The following is a 7,741-nucleotide window of genomic DNA, read 5'->3' on the forward strand; positions in this document are numbered from 1 at the left end:
ATGAAATACTAAAAAGCTATGTTAATGGCACATTAAAGTTAAGAATTTAAATGCATAAAAGTCCAAAAGTTAAAGGTGAATTGCAAAGGTTTTTGAGAGGGGATTCTTCTAATCAAGCAATCTCCTTCCACTTCCACAAAAAGTCTGCTTGCAAGATATTTTTAAGAGAGTATATAGATATTGTTTTAAAATGTCTTTAGTGCTGAGTGTTTAAAAAGAAAAAACCCTGACAATTATTACATTCTTAAAATCCTGAGAGATCTGATCTGCATGTCCTGGTTTCTATGTCCCACTGCGTGACATCACAACCATCACAGAATGGCTCTTTCAACCTGTATTCATCTAAATCCTAATTTCACTCCTACTTTCTTAAAGTACTTTCTTTTGAGCTAAAATATTGGACTAGTTTATAATACAAATCCAGTTACAAATTTTATGTCTGGCCATAAATTTTGAACCACTATATTCAGCCTGCTCTATCTCTGCTTACAGTAAAAGTGCTCACAAGAGCAAGAGAATTTAGGTGTACAATACTATATTTTCACTTTAGTGTGCAGGAAATTACACAAGCGTTGCATGTGTGTATGTATGAAGTTATACTCCTAAAGCTCAAAACACAAAGCAAAGTCAGGGTGACAGTGTTGACAAAATGTCTCCTTGAAGATGCTCCAATGGCATCTAAGTTGTGACTTTTTGAGGCTAGTTTAGCAACTTGGCTGGATACACCATAAAAGCTAAACTTTTCCTCTTAACTCATTCCATGTTTTTGTTTAGGTTGAAAGATACTTTATTGTTAAGAAACAATACACCAAACCTTAAACTCCAATTAACCAATAAAAGCTACGATGAGTTGTAAGTTATGGTTTAATAATTCATTGCAGATGTGGTGTTCAGTGTGAAGGTGAAGATTAAGTGATCTCTTTTCAATTAGGAAGGGATTATTACACAAGTATTCAAGCGCCTGAGTGTAGATGTGCCCATCAAAAATGTTTTAATCAACATAGAAACTCCAGGTTCGGTCCCCCTGCCCTCCAAAAAAAAACAAAACAACAATCCTGAAAACTTGATGCTTTTCTCTGATTTTATATATTTTTCTATGCAGGCACTGATAAATACATTGGGAGGATTCATTAATGTTTGTAAATCACTTTGAAAATATAGAGCATTTTGTAAAGCTAAATATCATCATTATTAATAAAATTACATAGCCATGTCTTTCTGGACATAGCATGAAAAATAATACTAGTAAGGTGACTTATATATATTTATCCTCTACGCCAATGGTTCTCAAATTTTTGTACTGGTGACCCCTTTCACATAGCAAGCCTGTGAGTACGAACCCCTTATAAATTAAAAACACTTTTTTAACATATTTAACACCATTACAAATGCTGGAGGCAAAGCGGGTTTAAGGGTGGAGGCTGACAGCTCGCAACTCCCCATGTAATAACCTTATGATCCCCTGAGGGGTCCCAACCCCCAGTTTGAGAACCCCTTTCTATACAAAGTCAATATATTGCATGCAGCGGTGAATTCAGTTCCCTTTGCTGCAGCTACCACAGAAATCAACTCCTATAAGCAGAATTAGTGATAGATAGTAGGAGGATGGTGCTGACTAGCAGGAAAAAAAGTTTATTTTTATTTACTTTTAAAATAACCATCCTGAAATACTGGTTCCTTGGCAACAGCCAGCCAGTTGGGTTTTTCTAATAGGCAGCTTTCATTGAGGAGTCTGCTGGATATACTAAGTACTGTAAGAGAGACAAGGTATGTAAGGTAATATCTTTTATTGGACCAACTTTTGTTGGCAAGAGAGACAAGCTTTTGACCTACACAGAGCTCTTTTTCAGGTCGGGGAAAGATGCTAAGAGTGTTGCAGATAAATACAAGATTGAACGATAGTTTATCATAAGTAGTTAGCACATAATGTCTGGATATACCGCAAGAAGGACAGGAGACTTGTTATGGGTTTTAAGCAGGACACAACTTTCTTATATAGATATCTGGGACTACCCGGCAGATAAAGTGTACAGTGCAGGCAAAACCATGCTTATTCTAATCAATTCTCCAGGGCTTTCAACCCCCCCCACTTCCCCTTTGTTTAATCCATGATTATTCACACCAATTCTCCAGGGCTTCCACCAGCCCCCCTTTGTTTCCATCCAGGTCCCCCAACCAACCCATGGCTTGGACCTTACCATCTACCAGCCTCACAAGAGGCTTAAGGAGGGCTATGAGAACAGGGGGGAGAGGGGTTGGCTCCCTGCCGTACCAGTCATGGGAGTCCCCGAACTCCCTCCCCCATTCTGTTTCTTTATCCAATACCTCCTTTTAAGTCCTTGGCTGCCTTCCCTAAGGAGTACCTGCACTGAACATCCACCACAAGGAGGCGCCAGCCATTTGCTTGGCTGCCTCCCCTCCAACCCCACCAGGTTCCCAGACATCTGCAAATGGCCTATTGGCTGGCAGCCCTACTAGGGAGAAAGAACCCATTGTCCTATGTATGCTCGTGAAGGGACACCAGCAGCTGCATTGTCCTTGACCGGATACTGCAGCAACTGCTCTTAACAGAGGGCCGCATAGGCGACCCATTCTCTGGATCCTTGTATTGACAAGACTCCTTAAAAGAAAACAAAATAAACAACTTGTAAGGTGGAGCCAAAAAATCTCCATTTCGACATTCCGAGGTTCCAGAGAGCCCGCGGCAAACTTGAAATGAGACAAGGTGTCTGCTATGCCATTATCCATGCCCGGCACGTGCTTGGAAGGAAAAACAGATGTTGAAGGTTAAGCGTTGGAGAACAAATGCTGTTACCAACTTTCCAATCTTGTTCAATCTGGAAGTTTGGTGATTGATAATGTATACCACTGCCATATTGTCACACCAACGGCACACATGTATATTAGACCCAAATTAATAATCATTTGTAGCTCCACAATGATACCCCCTTAAATTGACCTAGAAAACTTTTCCACACCCACAAGTCTTACTACATCTGTGTAGTGACTCATATGTAATTGTGTGGTCTGGCTGTGCCAGCCAGTGCCACTGCCAGCTGGGCACAAAAAGCCCTTCCCGTTGCAACAACATTGCAAGCAAAGTTCAGCTCAAAGTCCAGGTAGGTTAATGTTGTGAAAAGGGCCTTCTGTTTTGCCCTTCGCTAGAGGTTTCCCCAACTATTTAGCCAGGGCCTGAAATATGTCCAACAGGTGAAAACACTCATATGACCCAGCTCGCCCTGCGGACAAAAATTGTGCAAATAATGCACTATTTGGTTTAGTCCCGCTGATTGTGCCACTGCCCCAGTGCAACATTGTACTAAATTTCTGAAAAGCTGCACAGGATACTGAACAGTCCATGGGCATAGCCTTGTTGAAATAAAATTGCCGGCGGTAGGCGTGTTAAACAACCACCATTATTAAATACCCAGCAAATACTATTACGTGCCCAGGGCCCTTTTTGGGCTTGTTCCAGTATGACCAAACCCTTGGCACCCTTGGTGTTATGCCCTGGAATCACAGTCTGTGATGCCACCTTATTCCAGTTTGTGTTGCTGCCCTTAATGGAAACTGCTTATGACATGCCTCCAAACATACTGGGTGCCTGCCTAATTATATTCGTCTAATTAACAAAGGCTGGGCTGCTGTCTGTGTAGGCCTGTACCATAACGCCCACTTAGACTACGAGGGCAGCCTCCCAATTTTTTCATGTTCTAGGCACCCTTGGCCTCTTGGGCAGTTCGCTGGTTTTGCTTGCCTTGCCCATGTTTACTGTCTGTCCCTTCCTGTGCCATAGGGATATTACATGCACAAATTGCCTGTGGGGATTCTATATTTAGCTGCACTGAGTTGGTGAACTGCCATTGTGTAAGCTACCCCGGCATAACCGTACTGCAGAGCCCTGCTCCCCCATAGATCCCCCCGGAGTGTCTACTCTGTCCCCTGCGGTTACATGCTCTGATGGCCGATGAGTTGCCATGTGCCCCTTCCTTGTTCTGCTGCTGAAACTTGAGCCCATGCTGGGCCTACCCTGTCACCCTGTGCAAACCCCTCACATCTAGCTGCCTGAAGTTGCTGTTGTAATTGCAAATTAGCTTGCAGCAGCTGTGTAATACCGTCAGTGTCTCCCACTGAAGGTGCCACCCCTAGGTGGTTCTACCCATGGTTCTCGACCTTCCAGAGTATTTAATACCCCAATCAGCTGACTCCTGTTCCCCTTAGGTGAACTCACTGGATGACTGGTTGAGCATGGTCCCTGGACCTGGCTGTGGCCCCTGCAACTGCCAGGCTGGAAGGCCAGATACCACCTCTGCCACCCCTTTCCCTAACCTCTGTGTGGTTTAGATAACACTCACCCCTGGGATCAGCATTACCGCCGTCCCTTGTGTTAGGTGGAAGAAAACATCCTGTTTTTGTAGTGATCTTGCGCCCTTTGAAGTGTTGCAATGCTGTGGAGAAAACCTCAGAAACAACGTCACTGAGCATTTGCTGCACATCTTAGCTGACCACCCATTAATGCACACAGCCTACTCACGTGAGTGCATGGACACTTTTCTATGATCATTTGCCTCCCTTGGTCCATGAGGCTGCCCTGGGTTATGCCTTAGGTTATTAAACACACCACCCTGGGAAGTAGCAGTCCATGTACTTGTGAGCCCCTTTGCCCCTGCTGCAATACTGTCTGTCTTGGGTTTCCTTCCAGTCCATGGGCTCTCTTGGGGCTGCCCTGCCTGTGCCTGTCACCTTTCCAGCAAGGTATAGGCACGTGAGCAGCAAGCAGCACACAACCATGAAACAGCACCCGAACTAGCGAGAGTTTTTAGTTCAAACTCATAGATGTCATGATAGCCGTACAGATGTTAGTCACTCACTGAGAACATTTACATCCATGCAGACAGCCAAGATGACCTCATCTGTCGTGCCATAGGGTTTATGTTGGTGGGTTCACTGACCAGACCTGGAGAGTTTTCAGCCATAAAGGGAAGTGCAACTAGAAATAATTTCTGGGAAGACTTCAGCTAGAAATCAGAGCAGATCAGGGAACATGCCATAGAGAGCAGCTATTTCCTACCTCCGCCCCCAACCATCCCCGCTACAAAGCTGATGTTCTATGGAGTGGCAGCAGTGAGGCCTCTGCAGTATCCACTCCTGTGCAGCTGTGGTCTTGGGCCCTAGTGTGCCACTTTTTGCTACCCTCCACACAACATAGCAGAAGGGCATGTATGGCTATTCACAATGAATGATACTTCGCTGTGCTTGTCTATGCTGCATATAGCACACAGCAGAAGGTGCAGCCAAGCTTATCTCTAGGAACGTGTTATATGTGGAAGGAGGGGAGCTGTAATGGTAAATGCAGTGTGGGAATGTTCAATGCCTCAGCTAACTCATGGTAACAGTAGGTTTATAATTCATGTAAAGGCCTAGGAGAACAGATTATAGATTGACTCAACCATCTCTGATTGCTTCTCTGTTCACATCAATCACTTACTTGCTCACATGCTGGAAAGATCACAATATCGTCCCTCTCTTTTGTATGATGTATCTCAAAGAGCAATCTTAAAGCAGAAAGGAAATGGTCTTTCTGAATGCTGCAGGTGTACACAACTTCTGCATAGTGTTTGTTTTCCACTCTTATGAGGGGGATGCTACCATAATAAGTCTGACATTTGCTGGACATGTGAAGAGAGAGAACTATTAGCAACTTCAGCCCTGGTCTTGATATGAAAACATCTTTAAGAACTCCAAGTAATACATCAGTGGCAACTGTTCTTTCATGAGCTTCATCTAAGATGACTCCATAGCAGCTCAGAAGAACAGTGGACAAGTTTTGAAAGAAAATGAAGTTTTAATTTAATTTGTTTTTTGCAAGAAAAAAATCTCCTCCATCTCTCACTTAAAACAAAACAAAACCATTTCCAAAACTTTTTCCCTCTCTTTCTCTAGTGAAAAAAACATAAAAATATTAGAGAAAATAGGGTGGCTAAGGAAGGAGTGCTTTTTCAGTGGATAGGTGGAGGGGGGGAGTAAAAGTGGAGAAATGCTACTTTCTCTCACTTTTCCCACAATCTTCCAGTGCAAAAAAGTTAAAAGTAACAGTGTTTTTAACCCACTTTCTGACTTTTTTACAAAAATTTCCAGGGGAAAAGAAAAGGGGACGGGGACAGGGGAGACAGAGAATGTGGGAATTTTCCCAATATTTCAAAATAAAAAACCCTACAATTAAGAAAAATGAAATTCAATGTTTTAAATAAAAAATGTTGTCAAACAACCTTCTGGTGAAAAACTTCATTTTTGACAAAACTCACATTTTTGTTGAAAAAAACTATATAATAAAAATATTTCAACCAGTACTACTGTTTGATTTTAGGCTTTAAGTTTCATGTTAAGGTTTTAAGTCTACTTTGTATTACACCTGCACTACAAAAATGAAGCTTTGTATGATGGGATCTGCATCATGAATGAGTAAAATGTTATATTGTAACAAAAGTGCTAAAGATTTGAAATCATTAACTTTTTAGAAATATACACTTAGAAGATGAGACTGCTACTAGAATGGTTATGAAAGAGACAAGATTGGTGAGGTATTATCTTTTATTGGACCAGTTTCTGTTGATGAAAGACACAAGCTTTTGAACTACACAGGGCTCGTCAGGTCCTGGGGACAGGTCTACACTACACACTTAGTTCGGTAAAAATCCACACCCCTGAGTGATGTAGCTATACCAGCCTTAACCCTCTGTGTAGACAGTGCTATGTCAGTGGGAGAGCTTCTCCCACCAATGTAGCTACTGTCTCTTGCAGAGGTGGAATTATTAAGCAGACAGGAAAGAGCTCTCCCATTGGTTTAGAGTGTCTTCACCAGAAGCGCTATAGCAATGCAGCTGCACTGATGCAAGTTTCTAGTGTAGACCTGCCCTGTGGGAAAGGTAACCAGAGTGTTACAGCTAAGTACAAGGTGGAACAGATTCTTAAGGCATTAACATATATTGTGAGAGACCATTCAAGATGAAGTTGGCAATACCTCTGGAGTTACAGGACAAAGGGGGGTTAGTGAGTTATTTTTGTAGGAGACATAAAGCCAGTGTCTCTGAGTCCATGATTTTTAGTGTCTAGCAAAGTTATGAATTTAAGTTCCCCTATGCTTAAAAATCATGAGAAGCCCGAGGAGTGGAGCCTGGGACTGGGAAGGTAAAAAGAGTGGGACTGGAACCAGAAGCCTGGACTGGAACAGGTCCATGTTAGAGGGGATAGGGCAGAAAAGCTCAAACGTGGCGGAAATGACCAGAAAATTCTCTTCCCACTAAGTCACACTTCCTTCCAGTGCCTGGACTGGAACTCAAGATTCCTGAGTCTCACCATTCCTCTGTTGTCAGCAAACATCCGTGAAACATACTGGCAAAATGTGTGTCCCATTCTCCTCTAGTGATGGTCCACATAAGAGATGATAACTTACTGTTGCTATTGGTTAGTCTGTTAGATCAAGTAGCAAGGGTCTGCGTGGTGGATCTAAAAGTTCCAATCCATATCTGGGTCAAAATGGTGCCACATAATGGGATTTCTGGGGTTTTTTTTTTCAGTTTGCATTTTTTAAAACCTAGAAACTTTAAAAAGAAAATTATTAAGTTTTCAAAGTCAAGCAACAAAAGGTTAGAAAATGCAAGAAATAAGATTGCAATCTTAATTTGGCCCCCTTGTGTGCATGCATTATGATATATTCTTTAATTTCACGATCACATGCTAT

At 42.4% G+C, this 7,741-nt stretch overlaps 1 pseudogene; it reads right to left on the reverse strand.

Annotated features, from left to right (window-relative positions):
* Positions 1-5,815, reverse strand: part of LOC115654518 — a 32,235-nt pseudogene extending 26,420 nt beyond the window's left edge.
* Positions 5,816-7,741: the final 1,926 nt, after the last annotated feature.

This window comes from Gopherus evgoodei, chromosome 7 (genome assembly GCF_007399415.2).
Source record: "Gopherus evgoodei ecotype Sinaloan lineage chromosome 7, rGopEvg1_v1.p, whole genome shotgun sequence".
Taxonomy (NCBI): Eukaryota; Metazoa; Chordata; order Testudines; family Testudinidae; genus Gopherus; species Gopherus evgoodei.